We start from the raw sequence: 20,342 nt of genomic DNA on the forward strand, positions 1-20,342 counted from the left end.
ACAGACCATATTTGCTCATGATAAGTACAACTACTGAAAAGATTTCTTCTTGAAGATCTTTTTGACAGTAAACAGAGAATAGGGGATTCTAAAGGCATCATTTTTTTTTCCCCAGGGTCTAAGATTCTTGAGAACACTGTGTTAGTTCACTCAGAAAATATGTATAATGTTGATAAAGACAATGTAAAAAATGACTGAAAAGTCTTAAAGAAGTGCTTTATGAAAAGAGAAAAGTAATATTTTTCTAAGTGAATGTATTTCATATAATATATGACTTTAAATGTTATATGTAAAGATGTTAATATAATATTGTAAATATTAAGTACTAAAATTATGTATTGAGTTTGCCTATGTTAAAACATTACCTAATTTTAAAAATGAAGTATTTTCTTATATCATAGCATACATACATAGTTCAGTTCAGTCACTCAATCGTGTCCGACTCTTTGCGGCCCTATGAATCACAGCACACCAGGCCTCCCTGTCCATCACCATCTCCCGGAGTTCACTCAAACTCATGTCCATTGAGTCGGTGATGCCATCCAGCCATCTCATCCTCTGTTGTCCCCTTTTCCTCGTGCCCCCAATCCCTCCCAGCATCAGAGTCTTTTCCAATGAGTCAGCTCTTCACATGAGGTGGCCAAAGTATTGGAGTTTCAGCTTTAGCATCATTCCTTTCAAAGAACACCCAGGGCTGATCTCCTTTAGAATGGACTGGTTGAGTCTCCTTGTAGTCCAAGGGACTCTCAAGAGTCTTCTCCAACACCACAGTTCAAAAGCATCAGTTTTCTTAGGCACTCAGCTTTCTTCACAGTCCAACTCTCACATTCATACGTCATGGAAAAACTATAGCCTTGACTAGACAGACCTTTGTTGGCAAAGTAATGTCTGTGCTTTTCAATATGCATACATATTAATACAATATAAGTAGAGAAACAATTAAAAGCACATATAAATAATGAAAATTATTATTAATGCCCCTTCCCAATAATGTACACATAGCATATGCTATATGGTTTTTATGGAGTGTGTACTCATTATATAGGTTTAACTTTTTTTTTAAATCTACACTCAAATGGTGAACTTATTCAGTCTTTTTTTTTTTTTCATATCTTAACTTTCAATTTTATTTTATTTTTAAACTTTACATAACTGTATTAGTTTTGCCAAATATCAAAATGAATCCGCCACAGGTATACATGTGTTCCCCATCCTGAACCCTCCTCCCTCCTCCCTCCCCATTCCATCCCTCTGGGTCGTCCCAGTGCACCAGCCCCAAGCATCCAGTATCGTGCTTCTAACCTGGACTGGCAACTCATTTCATACATGATATTTTACATGTTTCAATGCCATTCTCCCAAATCTTCCCACCCTCTCCCTCTCCCACAGAGTCCATAAGACTGTTCTATACATCACTGTCTCTTTTGCTGTCTCGTACACAGGGTTATTGTTACCATCTTTCTAAATTCCATATATATGCGTTAGTATATATATATATATATAAATATTCATAATATATTCAAAATATAAATATTCAAAATATATATATATATATAAAAATATATATAAATATTCAGTCTTATAATTCTGGATATCATTCATATGCTGGTAACCCTCAAGGTTAGATCTCCAAATATTTCTCTCCAAATTAGAGCCTCATATGTCCTATTGTCTACAATGTCTCCACTTTTATGTATGATACTTATGCCAGACTTAATGTACCTGAAACTGAAATCACGATGATTCTCTAAAACCATTTCCATCTTAGTTGATGTAAGTACCATCATCCCAGGTATTTGGTTCAAAATCTTGGACTTGTCCTTGAGTCATATATTTTCTGTTGCTCTCTTCTTGAAATAAACTAAGCAGAAAAGCTTGTTTCTACTATCTTCAAAATATTTCTTAAATCTGACTACTTCTTATTCTTTTTATTCCTTTCTTTCCCATAGCATGCGTTACCTGCCAATACACTGTATTTTATTTATTTATGGATGGCTTTTTATATTAAATCTCCATGCTAAACTATAACTTGTGAGAGGTCAAGGATCTTGGTTAGATTTATTTACTGTTATATACAAAATGCCCAAAACTTAAGTCGATGAATATCATCTTTTGAATGAATGGAGTTGTTACTTGTATTATGTTGCCAATACTTAGCCAGTGTTAAAGACAGGATTTGTAATATAGCAGTGAAGTATTTTTTAAAAAAATGAGTGAATGAACACAATGAATTGTGTGAACATTCTAAACTGAACTTCACTTGAGTAAAATGTACTTAGGCATTTAGCTGCACAGACCATTTATGAAATATGTTTTCTGGCATCACAAAACAGTATCTTTTCTTCTTGACTCAATTAAAGCTATCTATATTCATATTCTATTAATAAATCATATGACCTTTTTCTCCTCTGTCATCTTTCTATTAGGGCTTAGTTTCTCTTCCACTCAATTTGTTTAAACAAATATTATCAATTACGAAAAGATACAGACACTCAGACAGATGTTATCTTGCTCAGCCTTACTTTCCCAAGCACTGTAACAGTCAGCTGCTTGTTCAGATTCCATTCTATTACAGAGCCACTTATGCTTATCTGCTGATTCTGACACAATAGAAAGAAATTTAATTAATATTACTATGCTCATCAAACTGAGGTTCTCCTGCTCTGACAAGAACTAAACAGTTATATATTTCTCTTTCACTTATATACACACTTTGAGTTGAAAAATAGTCCACTCTGAATCCTATTGCCATTTCAATACAATTTATGAGAGAAATAAGTACATATCAATGTAAAGAATGTGATTTGTACTTAATTTTGCTTTTCTGAAACACTTATTTTGATTATAAAGCACTTAATTGATAATTTCTTAATTGAGAATGAGAAGCATAGACCACCAGTAAAAATTATTTAAGAGATTAAAAAATCTACTCATTAAAAAATATCCAGTATGTATGTATGTATGTATGTATCTATCAACTATCTACTTACCTACCTACCTTTTAATCTACATTTTCTTTCCTGAAATATCACCCTAAAATTCCCTGATAAAGCAATAAAATATCCTTCTTTAGGCTATTTTTTATTATAGTTTTTCAGCCAGAATTTAATACATTCTGGTGAAAGTGTGATAACTTCAGTGATTTAATATTCATAAAATAGCAATGCAGTAGCATAACATTTGGAATTTGTGAAAGCCTAAATGATATTCTTGAAGACCAACTTTTCAAATTAAAGAAGGAATCACACGCACAATAGAGTTAAATTAGTATCAGTCAACATGTGTGGAAAATATAAAATATTTACTGAATTTTTTCTGTATTTTACAAAGTTCCGTGGAAAGTCAAAGTTCTATCATTATACTGATGGCTTTTGTCTACAAGCAAAAATTGTAGGTATAATTATTGACATTATACTTGTTAGAAACAGGCCACATCACTTTGTCTGCTAGACCAGATACCATAGCAACACCTGCTTAGTGGAAGCTGAAAAAATATTTCGTAGTTTTGCATTTGTTAGAGCTTCTGGACTGTAACAGATATGTATTAATTGGAAGTAGATGTGACAGCTTGCAGCAGTTACTAAGATAGGAAGCAAACCATCAGCACCTGTCAAGACTAAGGGCTGAAAAAAGATGAATCAAATGCTGTGATGTGTGACTTCAAACACAGTGTCACTTTTGTGTACTCATCATTTGTAAAAAAAGTGTGGGGAAGTGTGGGATTTTGTTAATATGTAAATATTTTCATCAGTGTCTTAAAGATAGGAAAAAGAATCATCGCCTGTCAAGTTAAAAAGGGGTAAATTAGAAATTCAAAAGAACACATAAAACTTTGACAGTTCTAATCATATACCATCATCATGATTTCACAGTACAAGATGCATGGATGCATGAAAGATTCCAAATACAGATTGGCAGTTTTAGTACAACAAAACATTACCTTTTTTTTTTTTTCCCTGAAAGATTAAATGTGATCAAATTTATATAACAAAATCTTTCAATTCTAAATTCATATTTTCATGCTCCTTAATGATAGAAAACATATTTATCAATTGGGTAGCTTATAAATATGCTGGTAAACGTATTATTTTTTACTGGTTCTTTTGCTGGTGCATGTTCTGCAATATATCTAAAAATTTACTAATAACTAGGTAGGCTCATAGAAACAAATATAAATACCCTATTGTGTATTAGCTTGCTATTTTCATTCTCCATATATTTTTATTCTGATAAAGTAGTGACTATCTATTTGACTGAATTATATTAAAAGAATTTTAGCAATACTGAAAATAGCTTAAAAAATAGGAAAGGGGATTATGGGACAGAGTTACCTTTTTGAAATATATTCTTCAACTTAAATATGAGGTTTTTAATATATAACTGCTAATTTTTAAGTCAGTAAAGAACAACTACAAAGAACAATAAAACAGCTACAGTGTAATTTGGGGATTATGTTCTATGTAAAGAAAAAATGATTTTAATGAGTTTAATATACCTTAGTAATATGACACTTTGGAGATGATTATGCATTTGAAGAAAGACAAATACATCTTTTAGTGTTGAATTTGGTGAAATAGCTGGTTTGTATCCTGAAACCATGTTGTTGTTAAAAACTTAAAATATAAGTACATAAAATATATATAATTTTAAGCAACCAAAATATTACTTGGATCAAAGTGACATATAAACAACCATGCAGATCTCCCCAAGTCCATATATTACCTAACAGAAGCAGAAGATATAAAGAAGAGGTGGCAAGAATACACAGAAGAACTGCACAAAAAAGCTCTTCACAACCCAGATAATCATGGTGGTGTGATCACTGACCTAGAGCCAGACATCCTGGAATGAGAAATCAAGTGGGCCTTAGAAAGCATCACTACAAACAAAGCTAGTGGAGGTGATGGAATTCCAGTTGAGCTATTTCAAATCCTGAAAGATGATGCTGTGAAAGTGCCACACTCAATATGCCAGCAAATGTGGAAAACTCAGCAGTGGCCACAGGACTGGTAAAGGTCAGTTTTCATTCCAATCCCAAAGAAAGACAATGCCAAAGAATGCTCAGACTACCACACAATTGCACTCATCTCACATGCTAGTAAAGTGATGCTTAAAATTCTCCAAGCCAGGCTTCAGCAATACATGAACCATGAACTTCCAGATGTTCAAGCTGGTTTTAGAAAAGGCAGAGGAACCAGAGAACAAATTGCCAACACCTGCTGGATCATGGAAAAACAGAGAGTTCCAGAAAAACATCTATTTCTGCGTTATTGACTATGCCAAAGTCTTTGACTGTGTGGATCACAATAAACTGTGGAAAATTCTGAAAGAGGTGGGAATGCCAGACCACCTGACCTGCCTCTTGAGAAACCCGTATGCAGGTCAGGAAGCAACAGTTAGAACTGGACATGGAACAACAGACTGATTCCAGATAGGAAAAGGAGTTTGTCAAGGCTATATATTGTCACCCTGCTTATTTAACTTATATGCAGAGTACATCATGAGAAATGCCAAGGTGGATGAAGCACAAACTGGGATCAAGATTTCTGGGAGAAATATCAATAACCTCAGATATGAAGATGATACCACTCCTATGACAGAAAGTGAAGAGGAACTAAAGAGCCACTTGATGAAAGTGAAAGAGGAGAGTGAAAAAGTTGGCTTAAAGCTCAACATTCAGAAAACTAAGATCACGGCATCGGGTCCCAACACTTCATGGGAAATAGATGAGGAAACTGTAGATACAGTGTCTGACTTTATTTTGGGGGGCTCCAAAATCATTGCAGATGGTGATTGCAGCCAGGAAATTAAAAGATGCTGACGCCTTGGAAGGAAAGTTATGACCAACCTAGATAGCATGTTAAAAAGCAGAGATATTACTTTGCAACAAAGGTCTGTCTTGTCAAGGCTGTGGTTTTTCCAGTGGTCATGTATAGATTTGAGAGTTGGACTGTGAAGAATGCTGAGCACTGAAGAATCTATGCTTTTGAATGTGGTGTTGGAGAAGACTTTTGAGAGTCCCTTGGACTGCAAGGAGATCCAACTAGTCCATCCTAAAGGAGATCAGTCCTGGGTGTTCATTGGAAGGACTGATGCTAAAGCTGAAACTCCAATACTTTGGCCACCTCATGCGAAGAGTTGACTCATTGGAAAAGACTCTGATCCTGGGAGGGATTGGGGGCAGGAGGAGAAGGGGACGACAGAGGATGAGATGGCTGGATGGCATCACCGATTCAATGGACATGAGTTTGAGTGAACTCCTGGAGTTGGTGATGGACAGGGAGGCCTGGCATGCTGCGATTCATGGGGTCTCAGAGTCAGACATGACTGAACAACTGAACTGGAACTGAAAAAAGGAATTACTGTAAATTGAACCTGGGTTTCCTGCATTGCAGGCAGATTCTTTACTGATTGAGCAACAACGGAATCTCTTTTGGCTATTATTACTAATTGCTAGCAAATGCCTAAGGGGGAAACCAAATTTCTACTAAAATTTCTTTTGAGTTTGGTTACCTCACAGATTTTAAACTCAACAAAACACTCCTGCCCCATAATACAGCTTATTATTAGAAACACTATTCGTTCATTATGCTGGTGTTGTCCACCTTGTGTACACATAGTTTCTGTTATTATGAATACCCAAGAATAATTTTTATCTGGATGACTTTCTTTATAAATTCTATCTACCCTTCAAAATAAAACTGAAGTGTAACTGCCGCACAGAATCAGATGTTCCCTTTTCAGGGATGTTACCCATATTATTTTTTGATGTAATTTACATCCTCTGTATCCCTTGCAGTCTTGTGAGCTACTTGAGATCACAAAGAATATAATCATCATCTTTAAATCTTGTTAACATTAGGCTTTATTTTGGTGTGGGTTCTCAATTAAAAAATTATTCAAAGTAAATTAATATGAGACTAGCAAAGTTATATTTTAAACTTGAAGAAGAATAATATAAATAAAAATAATTTTAAATATCAAGATGAATGAATGAACCAAAAATATAGAATTAATTTACATATCCAGTTGTTATTGTTGTTCAGTTACTTTGTCGTTTCTGACTCTGTGTCCCCATGGACTGCAGCACGCCAGTCTTCCCTGACCTTCACTATCTCTTGGAGTGTGCTCAAACTCATGTCCACTGAGTCAGTTATGCCATCCAGCCATCTCATCCTCTGTTTCCCCTTTCTCCTCCTGCTCTCAACCTTTCCCAGACTCAGAGTCTTTTCCACCATGTTGGCTCTTCTCATCAGGTGGCCAAAGTATTGGAGCTTCAGCATCAGTCCTTCCAGAGAATGTTCAGATTTTATTTCCTTTAGGATTGACTGGTTTGATCTGCTTGCAGTCTAAAGGACTCTCAAGAGTATTCTTCAGCACCACAGGTGAAAGCATCAATTATTTGGTGCTCTGCTTTCTTTAAGGTCCAACTCTGACATCCATACATGAGTACTGGAAAAACAATACCTTTGGCTTTCCTGGTGGCTCAGACAGGAAAGAATCTCCCTGCAATGTGGGAGACCTGGTTCGATCCCTGGGTCAGGACAATCCTCTGGAGAAGGGAATGGCTACCTATTCCAGTACTCTTGCCTGGAGAATCCCATGAATAGTTTATCTTGGCAGGTCACAGTCGATGGGGTCACAAAGAGTCAGATATGACTGAGTGACTAACACTTGACTACGTGGACCTTTGTCAGCAAAATGTTGCCTCTGCTTCATAATACACTTGTCTAGAATTGACATAGCTTTTCTTCCAAGGAGCAAGTGTCTTTTATTTTCATGACTGCTGTCACTTTCTGCAGTGAATTTGGAGCCCAAGAAAGTAAAATTTGTCACTGCTTTCAACTTTTTCCTCGTGTATTTGCCATGAAGTGATGGGACCAGATGCCATGATCATAGTTTTTTGAATATTGAGTTTTAAGCCAGGTTTTTCACTCTCCTCTTTCACTTTTTTTAAGAGTTTCTTTTAGTTCCTCTTTGCTTTCTGTCATTAAGATGGTATCATCTGCATATCTGAAGTTTTTGGTATTTCTCCTTGCAGTCTTGATTCTAGCTTATGATTCATCCAGCCTGGCATTTTGCATAATGTGTTCTGCATATAAGTTAAATAAGTAGGGTGCCAATATACAGCTTTGATGTACTCTTTTCCCAATTTTGAACCAGGTTATTGTTCCATGTCTGTTTCTAACTGTTGTTTCTTGACCTGCATACAGATTTCACAGCAGACAGGTAAGGTGGTGTGGTATTCCCAGCTCTTTAATAATTTTCCACAATTTGTTGTGATCCACACAGTTAAAGGTTTTAGCATCATCAATGAAGCAGAAGTAGATGTTTTTCAGAAATTCTCTTGCTTTTTCTGTGACCCAGTGAATGTTGGCAGTTTGATCTCTGGTTCTTCTGCCTCTTCTAACTCTAACTTGTACATCTGGAAGTCCTCAATTTCTGGAAGTCCTCAATTAGTATATTGTTGAAGCCTAGCTTGAAGGATTTTTAGCATTACCTTGCTAGCATGTGAAATGAGCAAAATTGTATGGTATTTCTGCATCAGTTTTGAAAACTTGAAATATGTGTTCATTTTATCTTCCTCCTGGGATATTCCATTGAGCATAAACCTCATATATCTAAGTGCCTACTTTACACTTCCATTTGGATATCTGAAAAGTCTATGAAAACTTCTGAGTGCAAAAACTTAATTATTAACATTTTCCTACCAAAACCTCCAGCCTTAATTCTACTTCTGAAAAATTTTCCATTTCAATAAATAATGCCATAATGTCCCTAGTTTCTTGACCAAAATTGAAATGAGGCATCATATATCATCTCAAATATAGGCCAGTATTTTTGTTATCTTAATGGTTATAACTTTTAAGTATATCTAAATTTGACAATATATCTCCACTGATGTAACCCTGAGTCTAAATACCACCATTGATCACTGTGCTGTGTTAAACTTCTAATAGCTCTCCCTGTCTTTATCTCTATTTTCCCCTTCCTTATATTCCATAATCCTACAGCAGCTACAGTGGTATTTCTCAAGCATGACCCAGAAAATTATATTTATTTAAAATTCTTCAAGGAATCCAGATTATATACAAAAGAAAAGCTAAATATTTTGTTATTGCATATAAAGTTTACATGGTCAAATTCTGTGTAACTACACTTAACAGTCAGAGAAGGCGATGGCACCCCACTCCAGTATTCTTGCCTGGAAAATTCTATGGACAGAGGAGGCCAGTAGGCTGCAGTCCATGGGGGTCGCTCAGAGTCAGACAGGACTGAGCTACTTCACTTTCACTTTTCACCTTCATGCATTGGAGAAGGAAATGGCAACCCACTCCAGTATTCATGCCTGGAGAATCCCAGGGACAGGGGAGCCTGGTGGGCTGCCATCTATGGGGTTGCACAGAGTCAGACACAACTGAAGCGACTTAGCAGCACACTTAACAGTAGGCCCTTATTGATTATCTATTTTATATATAGTAATGCATATGTGTATATTTTATTACCAAATATTTGATTTATCCCTCTGCCATTCCCCTTTGATAACCAGAAGGTTTTTTTTTTTTTTATGTTTGTAATCTGTTTTGTAAATAAGTTCACTATTATTTATTTATTTTTAGATTACACATATAAGTGATATCATATGATATTTCTCTGTCTAGCTTACTTCACTTAGTATGATAATCTCTAGGTCCATCATGTTGCTACAGATGGCATTATTTCATTCTTTTTATGACTGAGTAATGTTCCATTGTATACATGTGTGTATATATATTTTATATATCTATATCTTACACACACACACCCATCTTCTTTATCCATTAATCTGTCAATGGACATTTCAGGTTGTTTCCATGTCCTCTCTATTGTAAATAGTGTTTCAATGAACACTGAGATGCATGTATATTTTCAAATTATGCTTTCTCCAGATATATGCCCAAGGATGGGATCACAAGATCATGTGGTAATTCTATTTTTAGTTTTTTAAGGATCCTTCATACTGTTCCCCTTAGTGACTGCATCAGTTTACATTCCCACCAACATTATAGGTAGGTTTCTTTTTCTCCACATCATCTCCAGCATTTATCATTCATAGACTTTTTATTTTATTATTATTATTTTGTTTTACTTTACAATATTGTATTGGTTTTGCCATACATCATAGACTTTTTAAATGTAGGCGATTCTGAGTGATGTGAGGTTATACCTCATTGTAGGCTTCATTTGAATTTCTCTAATAATTAGCAGTGTTGAGCATTTCTTCATGTGCCTTTTGGCCACTTGTATATCTTCTTTGGAAAAATATACTTTTAGATCTGCCCTTTTTTATGTTGGGTTGTTTGTTTTTTTGATTCTGAGCTGCATGAAGATTCTGAGCTGTTTTGGAGATTAGTCCCTTCTCAATTACATCATTTGCAAACATTTTCTCCTATTCTGTACATTGTCTTTTTGTTTGTGGTTGTTGTTTTCATTTTTAGCCTTTACTTTGATTTTAGGATTAAAGGATTATTTCTGTTTTACATGTTACCTAGCTCTACATGCAATGGTGGAAATTTTCGTAGAGATTTGAGAGAAACCCAATATTTTACAAAATGATATTTTTTTTCCTCACTAATTTCTAGATCTTTAACGTATAGCAAAAGTTTAGTTTACAGGGAGCCTAATTAAATTTCTCTCAAAAAGATTATCAAGGAAAAACATAAGTGATTCACAATGGGAGAAAATTTGAGAATATCTCAACAATTTTTTTTTTTTTCAAAAAGTAAAAGTTTTAAAAGAATTGCATTCTTGTTCTTGCTTATTATCTCATGGATAACAAATATTTCTCCAAATTAAATGTAGTTATGAATTAACATTATCACCAAAATTATTTCAGTTAAGAATAAATGTTTGTACTGAATGGATACCATTGTCTAATTATCAGAAAAGACTACTGAAATGTGTTTAATGGTAATTAACCTAAATCATTGCCATAAAATTATGGAGAGCTAATTGTCACTTTCTCTGAAAGACATAGATGTTAATTAAAGAATACAAAAAAGAGGCATATACAACCAAATGTCTTTAATGAAATTGAAAAGATTTGGCTAACTTCCAGGGATTAACATTTTTATTTTTTAATTAACAATATCATATTATTATGTATTTATAATTTGTTTCAGGTATCACCTTTTCAGGAGATAACCTTCTGACTCTTTAAAGAAATCCTTTAATAGGCATTTATAAAAATCAACATTTACTTTTATTAACAGCAAATTTTTCTAAATATTTTATCAGAAAAGAAAATGGGTCTACTTTTATATAATCTGAAATATTCAGAGTAATATGCAAACTACTTAGTGTATGTTACATATGTAACATGCATATTACCTATTGCTTACTTGCTCAGTCATGTCTGACTCTTTCTGGCCCCATGGACTGCAGCCCACCAAGCTTTTCTTTCCATGAGGATTTTCTAGGCAACAATACTGGAGTGGGTTGCCATCCCCTTCTCCAGTGGATTTTCCCAAACCAGAGATTGAACCCAGGTTTCCCACATTGCTGATGCGTTCCTTACCATCTGAACCACCAGGGAAGCCCAACCATGCTGGAATGGATAGCCTATCCCTTCTCCAGGAGATCTTCCTGACCCAGGAATTGAACTGGACTCTCCTACATTGCAAGTGGATTCTTTACCAACTGAGCTACCAGGGAAGTCATTGCAGAGTAACTGGAGTATTCTTTTTTTTTTTTTTTTATTCTGAGTGCATTTTTATTATTCTTTATAAATTTTTTTGTTTTATGCATCATTAAAATGCATTGAAGAGACAAGAAATATAGGCAAATTCAGGACCAACCAGGAAAAATTAATAGAATAGAATAACCCCTTTGAAATAAAAAGCAAAAAAAACTAAATAGTTTTTACACTAAAGTTTTGTTTTTGTTTTTTTTAACAGTTGGCATTTTTTAATGTAGAAACAGATAAGCCTGTTTCTTAGATATGGCTGAACTGGTGAACTGATTTATTTGTGGTGTTGTTTAAAATATACAATTGATATACAACTGATTAGAAGTATAAATACTACTAAATAATATAAAGAATGCTGTCAACATAATAAGAAATATTATATATTTAAAAAATATATATACAAAAATATGTGAGTAAAAAAGAACAAATAATTGCTTTAAAGAGATTTTATTCTATGTAGACATTTAATTTTCCTGCTTTCACCAGTCTGCCCATCAAAAATAAAAAGACAAAATCAACTCATAAATCTTAGAAAACATTAGTGTAAACAGACCTTGAATATTGTCTTCTTGAGATTATGCTATATTGTGTTTTTTTTCCTTTTATTCATTTATGAAAGTCATTTTTCAGATAAAAATGAGTGAATTATCTGTGGGATCAAAACAAATGATAAAATATTCTACATATTGATAAAAAAGGTTTTCTCTTTAGTAGTGTTAATTACATCACATCAAGCACTCTGATACAATAACATTCTATATCTGATAGCTTCTGATAAAAACAATACAAGAAAATTGGATTAGTAGCATGTACAGTTAAATTCAAAAGAGGTGAGTAAAGATTAATATTATCATATAGATAGGTGAATGATAGGTAGATACAAATATAGGTCTATATACAAATGTACATATTCCTACAGGAACAGTGAGAAAACCTGCTGTCCATACTAACTTGGTTCTGCTCAATAGATCCACAGCAAAGCCAAACTACTGACTCTGGAGTTGTGGTAAAAAAAAAAAAAAAAAGTACAGCTGTTGGGAGCCACTTTAGGCATTACTGACAAAATGGAGGCATGCCCCCAACCCCCTCTCCTCATCTCGCAGGCACAGCCCCAGGATAAAGGAGTTAGGCCTTGTGAGTCTGACTTGTTTTTTCCTTTCTTCGGTTGAGTTGGCTGGAAAGAATGTTAAAGTGCTTGAGAAAAGCATGATTTTGAGAAAGCACAAAGCCTTCTACAGTTGTGCCCAGAAAATAATCTATAAAGTAACCATTGACATATGTTCAAGGATCTTTACAAAGAATGTCCTGGGATGAGCAGGTAGGCCACAGCTTGAGGCCATGGGAAGGATTGTTATCTGAGACCTGTTTGTGAGGGAAATATTTATGGCAAAAGAAGTTTGCTGAATTTAGGGTTTAGGAATAATTAAGAATAGCTAGGGGCCTTTTTAGGAGATAGTGATCTTAATATGGTTGGGGCAAACAGGATTTAGAAAGATAAGAAATAAACTGAGGAATGTAGCATGAGTTACAATGTAATCACAAGTTAAGTATAGGTCACATAAGAATGAGTAGATAATAGTAAAGCCGATTCTGAGAGAATCACTGAAGCAGGAACTCTGTTTGAAGGACAACATTGATTTCTGGAGACAGTAAATCTGGGTGGGGGAAACTGAAAATGTCAAACCTCTGACCTAATGCTTTTGTCAAAGTATAAAACAGAACCTGAAGCTTGAAATAAACATGTGGTTCCATACTATGAGTCAGAGGCTACATCATCGTCTGCCGACACTGCTCACCCCTTCAGGCTGATTCCCTGGATGCTGGAGCTGGACTCCGGCATACAGCATTTATTGCAGGGTGCCAAGCAAGAAGAATGGGTGGCTAATGCTCAAAAGACCTGAATTCCACAGTGGCTTTCAGGGAAGGATTTTTAAAGACAGTGTTAGGGAGAGGGTCACTGATTTGTGAATGATGAGGTAACAGACAGATGTTGTGGGAATCTTAATCATCAGCCACTGTTCTAGCCTGTCTGGCATCTACATGCTTATAGTCAGCAGTGTTCCATCTGGTGAGAGTCTTGTTTCTGTAAAACAACTTAGGAATATGTGCCAGACATTGTTACTTGTGGCCTTCAGAGAGAAAAAGGCCCTGTGATGTGCTATATAGCTGATCTATTGTTTAAATTGCTACCAATTCTCCAGCTCTCCACCCTTGACACCCAGCCTTGGTGCCCTGTTGTTGTTTATTTCTGCAAGTTCTTACTCCTCTAATCATTAAATCTTGAACCAGACTTTCTGAAACTCAGGGAAAGTTCAAGAGACTGAAATGTTTTCTTTAAGTTAGGAATGGGGAAGAGGAAAGTGTCTATTACCAAGAAAGCCTGTCTGGGAATTGCTCAATTTCAAACCTAGGAAATGCAGTGTAAAAGGTAGTCATGTTTGTCAAACAATCAGAGAGATAAAGTTCAAAGACAATCTAAACTGAAACATAGAAACAAGAAGAGATGGGATACAAGCATTGACTTACCAGAGCCCAGCAAATAAGACATTTAATGAAGCATTGTTTATCTCAATATCTATTACCCTATACACAATGTTGACTTTAATGCAAAATTTGTGAGACATATGAAAACGCAAGACAAAAATAATATTGAGATAAATCATTTAACAGAATAAGAGTCAGATAAGACATATATGTTGCAACTATCAGGTAAGGAAATTAAGTACCTGTAAGTGTTATGTTAGACATTATATGGAAAAGAGAGACAATATTCATGGACAGATGGAGAATTTTAGGATAGACATAAAAATTATAAGAATGAGTCAAAGAGAAGCAGGAAATTTAAAATATGGTAAAAATAGATGGAGAACACCTTCTGGGAGCTCATCAGTGAATTAGACATAGCTGAGGAAAGAATCAGTGAACTCAAACATAGACTAGTAGTAATGGCCTAAACTGAAACACAAAGAGTAAAGGAAAAAATTATATATATATATATATATATATATATGTTTTATATATATATATATATAAATATAAATAAAATGAAATGAGTTTCCAAGAGGTGTGATACAATAACAAAATGTAATACATATACATATATAGAGAGAGACATACACACACACACACACACACACACACACACATATATATATACATTGGATTATCAGAATGCAAAGAAAAAGGTAAGATTCAAAAAAATTTCAAAATCAATAACAGCAGAAAATTTTCCAAAATTAAGAAAAGATATCAAAACACAAATACAAGTATCCAAGAAACCTAGAGAAAACAAATCAGAAAAATACCAAGCAAACTAAGCAATAGTAACATTATAATAAATAAAAGGAACTAGACTGAAAATGTTCCATACTGTATGATTCAATTTATATGACCTTGTGGAATATCAAAAACTAGAGATGGGCAAAACTGTTGCATAACATAGTACAAAAATTAAATAAGTTTTCCTAGGAAAAATATGCACAGAAATATACTCAGGTCTGGCAGAGGTATATTTATGCCAAAAAGAGTTTTGACAGAAGTACCCAACTTTTGTAGCCTTCATCATATATTTCTACTTCAAGGAGAGCTTCTAGTTTACTATATGGGACCTACCTGATACAGAAAATGGCCTTGTTAAGTAGGACCTACTTAGATCCTGGAATCAGTCTCTTTTTCCATTAAACTGACTCAAACCTGTCTATTTATGTATATGCTGATTTTCCAAGTTAGATATTAATGTTTTTTTCTTGACATAATATCATTTAGGTGTGTGTGTGTGTGTGTGTGTGTGTGTTTTAGCACTATCTTATATAGTAGTGCATCTAGTACATTAACTTGAAAATTCTTGAGAGGATGATAATATTCAATATTCTATTTGGCTTTAGAACATTGAGAACAGCTTAATAAAAATTAAGATATAATCAGAAGCATGTTATTACATCAATTTCATTCTGAATTAGCTCTTCTATTCACTTCTCAATAAGATGATTTTTTTAAATAAATTCATACTGTGAGAAAAATACCATGTCAGTAAATTTGAGGAATAAAGCATGACCTGCCTTAAAAAAGCTTAAATTTTGTAGGTAATTTAATATTTAGTGAAAAGATTTCAGTGTGCTGAAAAATTCAGCAGTTTGATTTTCCATCTAAATTGTTAGGGATGTTAAACTATTTCATATCCTTACTCTACAACAGATATGCTTTAAATTGATTTCTAGCCAAAATTTAAACAAATTTCTATATGAATCAATGATTAGTCTAGTGCCAGATTTTATATGGGATTGTGGTTGGAAAGAAACAGAAGGAATAAAAGGAAAGCAAAGCTAAAGGATAAAGCAATTTTCTGTGACCAGTTTCATCCTGAACTGTTTCTTGTACCATAAGACTGCTTTCTGAGTGCTTCATCCTACAACGTTTGCTGCTAAAATGCATTCACAAACAATTATTAGGAAAATTTTATTTTTTATTTTAATACTACATTAAGTTAATATGATATTAACATCTCAATATGTTCTTAGAAATGCAAACATTAAGGGAAGATCTTAGTCTCTTGCAGATAAAACAGCAAAAACAAATGCATGTTTGATGTGAAGTACATTATTATTTCACTTTTTACATAAAATACCCCACATTTAGTATTACTTCTAATTAATTAGCATTCATGGGGAAATATTTTATATGATATCTTCATGTATAAATACAATAAAATGTTTTTATTGCCATTCCATCACTTATATAGTATGTGAATAGTTCTTATAGCATTGTGTTGATTTAAGCTATATTTCAGTGAACCATGCACACCTCAAGATTCATCCTGTAAATCAAGATTGGTGAAAATCTGTGCAAAAATGCCTTAATAAATACTTAGACTACTTTTACTATTCTTTGCTATTTTCCATGTCTCAAATATATCATTTTCCCCTGAAAATAGATGTAACTGTGGCATAGGTGACATGGGTAAATATCAAATATATCCAGTTGTTCAGAAAATATCACAGTTGAATAGATAGAGGTGACTTTAAAAGATTCAACATTGCTGGTGCAGACGTTATGTATTACCTGATGACTCTAGCTTTCGTTGAGGTAAAAATCAACCCATTCAAGGTGATATCTTCTTATTTGTTTATATAAAATGGAAATTCTGTGTTACAAATAAAAAGCTGTAACCAAAGCTAAAGCAGTACACCAAAATTCTATGCCATACTTTGAATGTAAATTCATTCAAATAAAATGTCTATTTATCAAACACTTGCTCTCAACCTAACCTCAAACAACTGCATATATGCACATAATCACACATGTGTAAACATACATGTGTGAAATACAGAACTAGTCTTCCACAGGTAATATGGAATGAAGGAAAATATAGGTAGCAAAATTATGTGCAAGTGTTGTACATGGAGCTTAAACCATGGAATAAATTATCCAATTTCAAGCAAAAGAATTTCCCAGGAAAAAAAAGAAACTTAAAAACAAGCAAACATTAAAAACTTCCCAGGACAAGAAAAATTAGATAGGTAAAAAACTACAAACTCCATAAAGAACAAAAAGCCTTGGGAGAAGAAAGTAAAATGGAATTTTTACTTATTTTTAATCGATCTAAAATATTTTGGTTAGGGTAAAAATAGTATCACTATATTGGGTAATTGTTACATTTGTGTAAGTGAAGTGCTTGCCAGCAGTATCTTAAACAATTGGGGTAGGAATTTGGAATGCTGTGCTACAAGGAATCTACACTACATGTGAAACAGTAAGATGTTATGTGAAGTGAGACACGGATTAATCAATATTGTCAAACTTCAGGGCAATCACTAACCAAAATTTCAAGAAGTATAACTGGTATACTAAGAAAGGGCAGAAAATGGAATCACATAAAATGCTCAGTTCAAGCAAGCAAAGGCAAAAGAAGAGAGGGAAAAGGAACAAAGAACAAATGCAATAACTATAAAGTAGTCACAAGCATTTATGTTTTAATCATTTTTATATGAATGACTTAAATATACCAGTGAAAAGACCAAAATTATCAGGATGAATAAAGGAGATCAGACTATCTGTATCTAAAAGAAACCCATTTAATTATAAGAACTCAGATTGAAAGGAGAGGGATGGAGAAAGATCTACCTTGCTAACACTAATCAAAGGAAATCTGTAATATCCATGTTAACTTCAGACAAAGTGGACTTTAGGGCAAGGAAAAATAACAGGAATAAACAAGAAATTTTACATAGTGATAAAGAACTCAAATCTATAAGAATACAAAACTATACCAGTATGTATATCTGGATACATACAGATGCACACACATATTTACGTGTTATTCATTGTATTCCATAAATATTTAGTTTTAATATCTTGCCAAACATTTGAGGTAAAATGTGCTAATATTGATTATTTGTTTGCAGTAGAGCATCTATATCAAAATTTGTAGGAGCTAAGTGTAAAGTGAAAAGGAGAGTGAAATCATAATGAAGACTGACAAACATGAAATTTAATTTTAACTTTTTTTAACATCACTTAAATTCCTATATAGGGAGGTAAATGGGAGGTACTCTATATGTGTAGAGACCAATCAGGTGGCTAAAGCAGTACATCTAACAAAGAATACTTCTTAAAAAAAAAAACTAAGTTTGCCAATATAAATGGAGAGAAGTGGATAACAAATAGGTATGTTAATGGGGAAGCAATACAGTTGGTTAAAAAGTGAGAGGGTTGTAAAGGGAGTTGCTGATGAAATTTTTCATTTTCCTGGCTCAAGCAAGTTGATTCTCACAGAATTAGCTGATACAGAGAACATTGATACCCTGGTGACTCATATGGTAAAGAATCTGCCTGCAATGCAGGAGACCCAGGTTCAATCCCAGTGTCTGGAAGATCCCCTGGAGAAGAGAATGGGTACCCACTCTAGTATTCTTGCCTGGAGAGTTCCATGGACAAAGAAGCTTAGTGGATCCATGGGTTTGCAAAGAGTCAGACACGACTGAGCGACTTTCGCTTCAGGGAACATCGAGGAGGGTAATTTGGGGAAGAAGTGTTATATAATGATTTGACACCTGCTTTTTGTTTGTTTGTTTTTTGTTTTTAGCTTTTTTTTCTTTTGTGTTGGAGAAGGAGATGGCAACCCACTCCAGTACTCTTGCCTGGAAAATCCCATAGACGGAAGAGCCTGGAAGGCTGCAGTCCATGGTTCGCTAAGAGTCGGAAACGACTGAGCGACTTCACTTTCACTTTTCACTTTCATGCATTGCAGAAGGAAATGGCAACCCACTCCAGTGTTCTTGTCTGGAGAATCCCAGGGACAGAGGAGCCTAGTGGGCTGCCGTCTATGAGGTCTCACAGAGTTGAACATGACTGAAATGACTTAGCAGCAGCAGCAGCAGCAGAGCCAATTAACAATGTTGTGCTAGTTTCAGGTGAACTGCTAAGGGACTCAGCAGTACATGTACATGTATCCATTCTTCCTAAACTCCCCTCCCATCTAGGCTCGCACATGATGTTGCGCAGCTTGTCCATTTTAAATACAGCAGTATGTACATGACCATTCCAAACTCCCTAACTATCCCTTAACCCTGGCAACAATTTATTTTGTAAGTCTGTATCTTTCCATTTTGTAAGTTCATTTGTATCATTTCTTTTTAGATTTCACATGTAACTGATGCCATATGATATTTCTCCTTCTCTGTCTGACTTCACTCAGGATGACCCTCTCTACGTCCATCCATGTTGCTGAAAATGGCATTATTTCATTCTTTTTTAATGGCTGAATAATAATCCATTGTATAAATATACCACATTTTATTTAACCATTCCTTGGTCAATGGGCATTTAGGTTGCTTCTATGTCTTGGCTATTGTAAATAGTGCTGCAATAAACATTGGTGTGCAAACATTCTTTCAGATCATGCATTTCCTCCAGATATATGCCCAGGAGTGGGATTGGAGGGTCATATAGTAGCTCTATTTATATTATTTTAAGGAACCTCTGTACTGTTCTCCATAGGAGCTTGTAACAATTTACATTTCCACCAACAGTGTAGGAGGGTTCCCCTCTCTCCACACCCTTTCTAGCATTTATTGTTTGTGGTTCTTTTGATGACAGACATTCTGGCTGGTATGAGGTGATATCTCATTGTAGCTTTGATTTGCATTTCTCTAATAACCTAGAGCCAGACATCCTGGAATGTGAAGTCAAGTGGGCCTTAGAAAGCATCACTACAAACAAAGCTACTGGAGGTGATAGAATTCTAGTTGAGCTATTTCAAATCCTGAAAGATGATGCTGTGAAAGTGCTGCACTCAATATGCCAGCAAATTTGGGAAACTCAGCAGTGGCCACAGGACTGGAAAAGGTCAGTTTTCATTCCAATCCCAGAGAAAGGCAATGCCAAAGAATGCTCAAGCTGCTGCACAATTGCACTCATCTCACATGCTAGTAAAGTAATGCTCAAGATTCTCCAAGCCAAAAAATCTATAATTATAGAAAAAGACTGAGGGATTCTATTGCTTGACAGTTGTCTTAAGGGAGAAAAATTGGCAAGAGAGACATAAAAGGATCATCAAGAGAGGTTAAGGGGAAAGCCAGGAGCCTACATACTAGGGAGGAGAGGGAGGTGTTTAAAG

This window comes from Bubalus kerabau, chromosome 9 (assembly GCF_029407905.1).
Source record: "Bubalus kerabau isolate K-KA32 ecotype Philippines breed swamp buffalo chromosome 9, PCC_UOA_SB_1v2, whole genome shotgun sequence".
Lineage (NCBI taxonomy): Eukaryota > Metazoa > Chordata > Mammalia > Artiodactyla > Bovidae > Bubalus > Bubalus kerabau.